The sequence below is a fragment of the Solanum pennellii genome, chromosome 6 (genome assembly GCF_001406875.1).
Source record: "Solanum pennellii chromosome 6, SPENNV200".
Taxonomy (NCBI): Eukaryota; Viridiplantae; Streptophyta; class Magnoliopsida; order Solanales; family Solanaceae; genus Solanum; species Solanum pennellii.
In genome coordinates this window covers 274,049-284,813 of record NC_028642.1, presented here as the reverse complement: position 1 = coordinate 284,813, position 10,765 = coordinate 274,049, and the positions used below count along the sequence as shown (strand labels likewise).

At 32.5% G+C, this 10,765-nt stretch overlaps 1 pseudogene; it reads right to left on the bottom strand.

The window, feature by feature from the left end:
- Nucleotides 1-4,713: 4,713 nt before the first annotated feature.
- On the bottom strand, nucleotides 4,714-8,263 carry LOC114077567 (annotated as a pseudogene).
- Nucleotides 8,264-10,765: the final 2,502 nt, after the last annotated feature.

Below are 10,765 nucleotides of genomic sequence, written 5' to 3'. Positions count from 1 at the left end.
TATATATATATATATATATATTAAATTAGTTTTGTTCAATATTTTTCGATTTTTGATTCATAATTTGATGAAGCATTACTTTAACTTATCAAAAACTTGGTTAAAGAGAAGGACAATAATTATTAAAAATAATGTGAATACTAGCACAAAAATTTGAGAAGATAAATAATGTTTTCTTAATTTCTTCTATGAGTAATAAAGTGAATATTAATATACAAGCATATTGAGTAATACACTTTTATCAACTCCCTAATAGTGGACCTCTGAACCACATTTGTGAGGCCCACCTATTTTTACAAGGACAGAATTGGAAATTTTCAAGTATTGAACCCTAATTCTCACAAAAGGGCTGGAAAGAGGCAGCATGGAATATCATTGAACAATTTCGATTTTTCAAATTTGTAGAGTAATCATCTTTTATCTTAGATCTAGAGACAAAAATTGTAGATTTCCATTTGGTACACTAAAGGCAAGTTGCCTTACATTTCAGTTGTGGATTTGAAGATTGTGCTCTATTTGGTAAATCTCTTATTCCCTTCTTCATTTCCTTGCTCTAAATTGCTAGATATGTGGGTGTAATTGCTAATTGAGATTGGAACTTTATGCTAGAAATAGACAATTTATTTGGGTCTTGATTGTTCGTTCTAATGATTTCGTATGTGATTCCAAGTTTTCATGACTAGGTTTTGATCTATTTCTCATGCTTTAATTGATGATTTGAGAGTGAACGCTTGAATCTAAATTCTGATCTTCATGGGTAGCTTAAAAAATTATTCATGAATGGAGAATTAGATTGATAATAATGTTTAACTTTGATTCCTAAATTTGAGAACTGAAGAAGATAATTAAGGTTTACCTTGTTGAAAGCTAAACTTTCTAGAAATAGAGGTTTAGATTAAGGTATTGGATTGTACTATTGTTGAAAAATGAGAAAGCACTTTGAGATAAAAAAAAAGAGTTAAGTGTTATTCGACGATTATCTAGCCTACCTTTGATTAATTTGCATGGATTGTTGAATGGTTGTTAAATTCTGAATTCCCTAAATCCCAATTATCCCTTGTTTATCATTGTCTCTTCCCAAATCCTTTGCTTAGTTAGAAAAATCTCTCTTAATTTGATAGCATTGTAAGTTCAGTGTTTAGGTTCAAACTTTTAACTCTTGATTTTGTTTTTTCAATTGCCGATAAATTGTTCCCTCTAGGATTCGACTCTGACTCTTAGTTGGGTTTTTTAATTGATGACAAACTCTACTCTTGGACTTTTCTAGGGTAATTTGTGTGTTATCACCTATCTCTTTATTCGCTATATGACGGTAGTGACGAAAGTGGCTCAGGTTTGTCTATCTCACATGTTGATTCTGGTACTATTTTTCTCCCAGCAAAAAAATTCCATATTTCTAATGTTTTATGTTTTCCCTTATCTGAAAAATCAACCTCATATATGTATATCACAATTTTATACTTCAAACCAATTGTTAATTGAGTTATTGAGTTCTTTTCTGAATATTTTCTTGTGAAAGATCAATTCACAAGGGAGATTTAGTTCAATTGCGCACTTGATCAATTTTGAACAAGTTTTTTTCCTCTGTAGTCTCAAATAAATATGTCTGCTTCAGCGTTCAGGTTTCACCATAGTCTTGGCATCAATTTCTTGGTCATCCTAATGCTAGGATCTATAATTTCATTTTGTCCAAGTTTTAGTTACAAAGCATCCAATGCAATAAAAGTCATCTTCAATCCTTTGGTGTTTCTCCTCTAACAGTCAGTAGACCTCTTGAGATATTATACTATGATTTATGGGGTCCTGCCTCTGTGTAATCAGTTGTTGGGTTTGGTTACTATATCATCTTTGTAGACCATTACATAAAATATGTTTGGTTCTTTTCTTCAATGGCTAAATCAAATGTGTTATACTATTTTTCCACCATTTCAAAAACTTTTCAAAAATAACTTTAATGTCAAGATAAAATAAACTTACACCGATGGGGTGGAGAATATGTTTCACTTAAAAAAATATTTTCAATCTTATTGAATAAATCATCTACAAACACCACCTGACATCCCACAACACAATGGGGTTGCAGAAAGTCGCCATTGTCACTTAGTTGAAACTGGTCTTAATTACATACTCCAAAAAACTTCCCTCCATTCTTCCTTTTAGTCTTTTGAATTCAAAAAAAAACACATACCAACATTAATCGTCTTCTCACACCACTTATTTAATTTTACTCTCCCTATCAAAAGCTTTTTAGCCGTTGTCAAAATTATCAATTTTTGCGTTTCGTTGATGGCTTATGTTATCCTTGTCGTCGTCCTTATACCAAGTCCAAATTTGATCTCGAGTTTGTCCCTTGCATTTCTCTTGGGTACTCTTTGCATCAGAGTGCATATGTTTGCTATGATCTTAAGTTTAAGAGGTACATTACCTCACGTCATGTTGTCTTCCTTTAAAAAAATTCTGTATCAAACACATACTTCAGATTCTCAGTCAAATTCAAATTGGTATGGTATCCCTTCTACTACATTTTCTCACACTATAATTCCATTCTAATCAAATTCCTTTCCTACTTCATCCTTGCTTGCCAATCATTTTGTTGAATAATTTTCATTACCTTTTGATCCTTCTCCTTCAATGGAGAACACTAATCATTCTCCTCCAACAAAAATAACATTCCTTTCTCTTCATTTCCACACACTCATCTCATGGTCACTCTTTCAAAATATAACATTTACATACTTAAATTTGTTCACCATGTCACCGAACATCCTTTACCGACAGTACTACAACCAACAACAAATGGACAAGTTCTGGCCCATCTTGAGTGGCGCTATGCTATGTCAGATACATTCAATGCATTAACTAAAAATGGTACTTGGGTTCTTGTCCCTATAGATTCTCAACAAAATTTAGTCAGTTGTAAGTGAATTTTTAGGGTCTAAAGGAATGCAGATGGTTCACATCAAAAATACAAGACTCAGTTGCTTACAAAGGGATACAACCAACAACCTGGAATCAATTTTTGTGAGAAATTCAATAGTTAAGTCTGTAACAATCCTTGTGGTTCTTACTTTAGCTGATCCATGGCCTCTATTTCAATTGGAAGTGAATAACACCTTCTTGCATGGTCCATTAGAAAAGCATGTGTTCATGAAACAGCCACCAGGATTCGTGATCTAGCCAAACAACACTATCTCTATAAATTAGTCAACTCTCTCTCTACAAACTTAAGCAAGCCCTAAGGTCCTGGTACCAAGCCCTATGATCATTTGCCTTGAAGTATGGCTTTTAGCAATTACAGAGTGATCACCCTCTTTTCATATATCGTAAAGGTGCCACATATAGATAATCTCTCAGGTAACAACTCCCTTCATCAAACAGTATATTGAAGGCCTTGGAGTCCGGTTCTAATTGAAGGATCCCCATGAGTCATCTCTTTCTTGGTGTTGATGTTCATAAAGCATTAAAATGAATTTTCCTTTCTTGGGGTTTAAAGAAGGTTGCTCCAATTTCCACTGCACATTCTTTACTCAATTTCTGCTACACATTCTTTAGTTGCAATATCTAAATCTTACGAGGCCTGATATTGGCTTTACTATCAACAAACTCTCCCAGTTCATGCATTGTCCTAATCATCATCATTGGTTGGATCACAAACATCTGCTAGGATATCTAAAATCTACTATTGCCTTTGGTCTCCATATTACTCTAAAATCTCCTTTAAAGTTTCATGATTTCTCTTATGTCGATCGGCTTGTTGATCCATCCGATAGAACATCAACTTTTGGGATCTTTTTATATTTTGGTCATTAACCAATTAGCTGGAGTTCTAGGAGGAAAATGAAGTTGCTAGATCATCCGTTGAAGCTGAATATAGGGTCGTTGCTGCAACAACTATCGAAGTTCAATTGGTCAAATCCCTTCTTTAGGAAATGTTTTATTTATGTTCCACCTCTCACAATATACTGTGATAATATCTCTATCACAGATACATGTGAAAATCCAGTTCCTCTCCCCAAAAAGAATAAACAAATCTTTAGGCTGAGGCGTGATATCTCGCTCTCTTTAAAGAGATTTAAGTCCACTGCAACATAATGCACACCAATCGAGAAGTATCACTCTTGACGTGTCCTCTACATGATACAATAGGCCAACAACGTCGCAACTCTGATTTAGTTGAAGAGTCCAAAGCTCCACAAAAAGAATATCTTCCTTCAATATATAAATAATCTCTTTTATATAGTGAATATAGTTGAAGACTTAAAATATTTTCTTTGTCTTAACTCTCTCTTTCACTATTACAAACTACAATATTATTTTAAACTTCTTATTTATTTATTTTTTGAAATCCTTCACAAAGAAAAAACACCACTATTTATAGGTGAAGAAGTCTTCCATATAATCAATTGGTAGAATGAGGACTAGTAATGCGGGTAGATGAATGTGATAGACATTACAAAAGTTACAAGAAACTAATGGTCATATGAGTTATAAGAAACTAATGACCATGAGAGTTACAAGAACTAATGTTCATATAAGTTACAATAATCAGTCGTCATCTTCTACAACAATTTATACTCACTAACATATACATTTCATATTTTATTTTATAATAATAAAATGTATATACATAATTATTTCAATACTATGTGACTTGACAAAGAAAAATCAATCACATGTTTTATGGTATTTTTTCATTCCAAGAATAAAACTTATCTCACTCAAAACATTTCAAAAATTACTACTCTTTATGTTTTTCATAATTCATTTATAGCTCTCATGTTAGAGCCAAACATCATCTCATTAGAGTGAAAAAATGTGATTTATTCCACAATAAATATATGCAATTGTAATGTCCTTTTTAGAGCGTTTCTCAAAGATGCAAAAACCACTTTTTCACAATGGTTTTTTCTTATTTCATGAACCCCACTATATAAAAAATTTAAATTTCATTTTATTCATGAAAAATAGTATAACATTATTGATGAAAAATATTAGGTAAATTTATTTTTTTTCTTTACCTTTTGTCTTCTTGAATTGAGCAAGTAAAAAATATTTTTTGGAAATTTCTTCTCTTCCATCTCTCGAAAGGAGCGACGTTGAAGCGGAATGATGTTGTAATCTCTTATCTTGATATCCACACTTTTCCAAACTATAACAAAACATCGTTTTCCTTAAAATTGTTGGTGTACTATACCACAAATAATAAAAATTCCAATTGAAAATGAAATGACAAAGAAAACAAAATCTTTAGGTTGAGGTGCAGATATTTCGCTCTCTTTAAGAAGATTCAAGCTCACTGAGGCATAATTTACGTTGATCCAGCAGTATCATTGTTGACTTGTCCCAGGATACAACAGTCAAACAATGTCATGTAACTCAAGCAACTCCGAATTAGTTGAAGAGTCCAAAGCTTCACAAAAAGAACATATTTCTTCCTCAATTCTCTCTTTCCTTACTACACACTACATTATAATTTCATACTTATCTTTTTTCGGTAGAAACACCATTATTTACTGGTGAAGAAGTCTTCAGTATAATCAATGGGTAGATGATGGGTAGTAATGTCGGTAGATGAATATGATAGATGTTACATAAGTTACAAGAAACTAATGGTCATATAGTTACAGAAACTAATGACCATGAGAGTAACAAGAACTAATAATCATATAAGTTACAAGAACCAATAGTCATCTTCTACCACAATTTATACCCACTAACATATACATTTGATATTTTATTTTAATAATAAAATGTATCTATATACCAACATTTAGTCTCTTCATGTATTTATATCACTGAAATCTTTGAGCAATACACAAGTTCTGAAGTATTCTCTTCTAAACTCTCTCCAATATAAGCTATCTAGGTATTGATACATATGATGGTAGTTCCCTTATATCGAAGTACTTATGCCTGATAATCTTTAACTTCGGCTTCACTATTCCGAGGATTTCTGGAAATTTCTGTAAGCTAGACCAGAAAGATAGTTCCGGAGATTCATGATATTCTCTGCTAAAACATGGAAACCTTCTTAGGTTCTTAAAACCATGCAAACATACCTCAATGATTTTTCTGTAACATCCTAGAAAATGTTGAATCAAATTAATTCTACTCTTCATAATATAAGAAAACTCTCCCGTTGTAATTTTTATTTGAGTGAAATGAGGCAAAAATACTCTACCAATTATATATATGTACATAAATCTACGTTGCCTTTTCCAACCAAACAATAGTTCGTTCGCTAGTGATAGTTTTCTTTTCACCCTAGACCCACCCTACTTTAGAACGCACCACTAATGTGTAAGATCTGATTACTTATCATGTGTTTTTGTCGATGTGAACTTCTTATCCTAAGGAGATGTGTCACAAACAACCTCTCTTATGGACTCAACGTCCTCGCTGAGGTTTGCCCCACCATTGTGATTTTCCCCAACACTTGAGATTTGTCAAGGCCTAGCAAAGATGCTTGCCTCACCTAATCAGAATTTTTCTAAAATCAAGTTACTTTCACTTGCATCGACACATTTAACTCAAAAGTTCCTCTAGTACCATTTGTAATTGTCTAACCCACTAGTGATATTTTTCTATATCGGCATTGAATTGCACAACTTTTAAAGGCATCATTAAAAGTACAAGGTCTACATACTCATATATACTTAACATCTCTCATGGTTTTTGCTTTTATGGTACTCCTTATCCTAAGTTAGGGTGTAACGCATACAACTGTCTCTCCTAATTTTGCAAAGAGAATTAAATCATTTTTTACTTTAAAAACCAAATTTGAGATGAATTCTTTATTACTTTGTTCTAATAAGTGATGTAGTTAAAATCAATTTGAACAAGCGATTCAAAATAAAAGAAATATGGCCCTGATAGTTGGTCATACAAACCTAGACTCTATGTAAAATAGAACAAATTGTCTACAAAATAGATGATTTACGCATTTTGGTCTAGACTTATATTGGACAATAGGCCTCCACTGCTAGAGCCCATCCAAATCATACTAATAACTGATTCAAACATAAACACCTTGCATATTATTTTTTCACCAACTTAACAACTACAATTGAAATCAAATAAAAAACACTGCATACTGTTTTGAACCAACAATAGACTACATATAAAGTAATTAAGAATCCAAATTGTCCTTTTATTTACAAGGAAACAACACATCAAGTTTTTCACATTCATTGAAATTTAAGATCATTGAGTTTGCTCCCCTTTTCTTACTCTTTCTTCGTCTTCTCCTTCTTCATCGTCTTCATTTTCTTCTTCTTGCTCCTCGTCCTCCTGTATTCCATCATGATATCCTCCATAATGGTTCTTCTAGTAGAGAAAATTTAATTGCCTACTAAACTGATAAATCTCACATGTCATTCCAAAATGTAAGCATTTACAATTGACACAGAAAAAGTATCAAACACTTAGGATATGCCATAATTGGATATTATCAACCACTGTAATCATGCATCCATAAAAGGGCAATCAATAACTATTGGCAAATCCATAACGTCCGTTAGTCGAATGACATCTCTTACTTGAATAAGAAAATCAACCGGCATTATTGAATCGATATTTAAAATTCAATTGCAATAGGGGATTTCATAGAAATCATCTCTTGGATATCATTATTAATTTTTTTGCCTATATAATTTTGTATGCATTCTTCACAATAACAATGATTAAAATTGGTGCCCCGCATCATTTTGTTTGGCAGCGGAAACACATTTTTACAACTTTTAAAAAAAAGTACATGAAGATTCTCCCTTTTTAGAAGTATTTTTCTTTAGTTTAAGTGAATTTTGAATAACAGAATACTCAATTTCTACATATTTTTACCAACACAGTGATTAGAGTTTGATTCCAAGTTCTTACCTAAATGAAATTGAGTTGAGTAGAAGAGAATATTTTGTAGCTCGATATCATTATATATGCTCTTGTAACTGTTTTTTATTTTTGATGATAGCGATGACATTAGAATTTAGCAAGGTGGGATCAACTTCGATTTTGCTGGAGTGCAAGATTTGCAAATTTGTTGATTCCATTTCAACTTGATTATCTTTCTATGGGACCCTATATTTCTTTCCCAATATATGCATATATGATGTAAAAACAGTATATTTACAATATATATGCATATATTAGGAAAGAAATATGGGGTCCCATGGACGGAGAAACAAGTTGAAATGGAATCAACAGATTTGCAAATCTTGCACTACGACAAAATCGAAGTTGATCCCACCTTGTTGAATTCTAATGTCATCGGTATCACAAAAAATAAAAACAGTTATGAGAGTGGAGATAATGATATCGAGATAAAAAATATTCTCTTCTACTCAACTCAGTTTCATTTAGGTAAGAACTTGGAATCAAGCTATGATCATGGTGTTGGTAAAAAAATCTTGTACAAACTGAGTATTCTGTTATTCAAAATTCACTTAACCTAAAGAAAAATACTTTTAAAAAGGGAGAATCTTCATGTACTTTTTGTTAAATTTGTGAAAATGTGTTTCCACTGTCAAAGACAATGAAACGGGGCACTAATTGCAATCATCACTATTGTGAAGAATGCATACAAAATTATATAGGCAAAAAAATAATAAGGATATCAATGAGATGATTTCTATGAGTGATTTACTTCTTATATATTCCAATGCAATTTTAGATATCGATTCAATAATGACGGTTGATTTCCTTATGCAAGAAAGAAATGTCATTCGACTAACAGAAGTTCTGGCTTCACCAATAGTTATTGATTTCCCTTTTATGGATTGTATGGGTACAGTGGTTGATGATCTAAGGGACTATCTGATTAGGTCATGTCTTGACTGTTGGAGACTTTTCCGTGTCAATTGTAAATGCTTGCATTTGGGAATGACGTGTGAGAATTCTCAGTTTAGTAGGTAATTAAAGTTGTTCTACTGGAAGCATCATTATGGAGGATATCATGATGAACTAGATGTGGACGAGGAGGAAGTAGAAGAAGATTAAGATGACAATGATGAAGAAGGAGAAGAAAGAGGAGGAGGAGGAGGGGAGGAGGAAACTCGTTGATCAGAAATTTCAATGAATGTGAAAAAGTTCAAGTTTTGTTTCCTTGGAAACAAAATAGCAATTTGGATTCTTATTTACTTTATATGCAGTCTATTGTTAGTTAAAAAAAGAGTATGCACGGTCTTTTTATTTGATTTCAATTGTAGTTTTTAAGTTGGTGAAAAAACAATATGCAGGGTTTTTATGTTTGATTTAGTAATTGAGTCTAATTTGGATTGTCTCTAGAGGTGGAGGCCTATTGTCCAATGTAAGTGTAGACCAAAATACGTAAATATTCTATTTTGCAGACAAATTCTATTTTATATAGAGTCCAGTTTCGTATGACCAACTATCAGGCCCGTATTTCTTTTATTTTGAATTGCTTGTTCAAATTATTTTTACTACATCACTTATTAGATCAAAGTATTAAAGAATCCATCTCACACTTGGTTTTTAAAGTAAAAATGATTTGTTTTTCTCTGGAAAATCAAGAGAGAGGTTGTATGTGTTACACCCTAATATAGGATAATAAGTAACATCTAAGCAAAACACATGAGTGATATTAAGTATACATAAGTAAGTAGACCTTAGTACTTTAATGGTGCCATTAAAAGTTTTGCAAGTCTATGCCCAGATAGAAAAATATCACTAGTGGTTTAGGCAATTACATATGGTATTAGAGTAACTTTTGTGTTAACTATGTCGATACAAGCTAAATTTAACCTGAGTTTAGCCAAATTCCGATAAGGTGAGGCAAACATCTTTGCTAGGTTGTAGCAAATCTCAAGTGGTGGGGAAAATCCCAATGGTGGGGCAAACCTCAGCGAGGACGTTGAGTCCATAAGAGAGGGTGTTTGTGACACTTCTCATTAGGATAAGAAGTCCATATCGACAATAACACATGAGAGTTATTAGGTATAAAAGTTTGGAGACCTCATGACACTAATCTAGTGACGTGTTTTAATGCCTTGCGGTTCTAGATCCAAATCAAACGATATGACTAACAAGTAGTATGGTGGAAAAAGGCGGTGAAAATAATGATTGAAGGGATAGAAGAATTATATTGTTGGATTAAATTGAATCAATTTCGGGCATGATACAGTTGTTGGCTCTTCTGGTTTTCATTCCATTTTCTCCTTTGTTGGTGAAAATTCAACTTGAAATGAAAAAGTACATTATCACATGTGGTGTTGGCATGTGCTTGTTTGCTAATTAATTTGCTCTTCTACTCCGTATCTTTTGTTTTGAATTTATTTCATCTATGATTAATAACTAAATAATTGAACCTAACCGATAACAACCCAACCGATAACTAACCCATAAATACCCTTATCTATGACTATGACCTCTTTTCTACACTTGACTTGTTCTATTCTAACTTTCATCTCAATTTGTATTTGTGCTATATCAATACATGAATCTCATAGAATTCAATTGTGGTATATCTGTGATTCATAGATTGTTGTTGCCAGATCTTTTCTAATCAACCTTTTGTGTCGGCTTGCAAGTCAGAGGAGTGTTTGTGAAATCCCCATGTGAAACTTCTGGTTGTTAGTACCGAAATAAGCAAGTGTCATACGAAATTTAGTACCTGGAAAGACATACAATGAGTAAGAAGACAGATGATAAATATATCAGAAGAAACGAAGATTTAACGTGGTTCGGTCAAGACCTACATCCACAAAAGAGATGAGCAATCATATATATATATATATATATATATATATATATA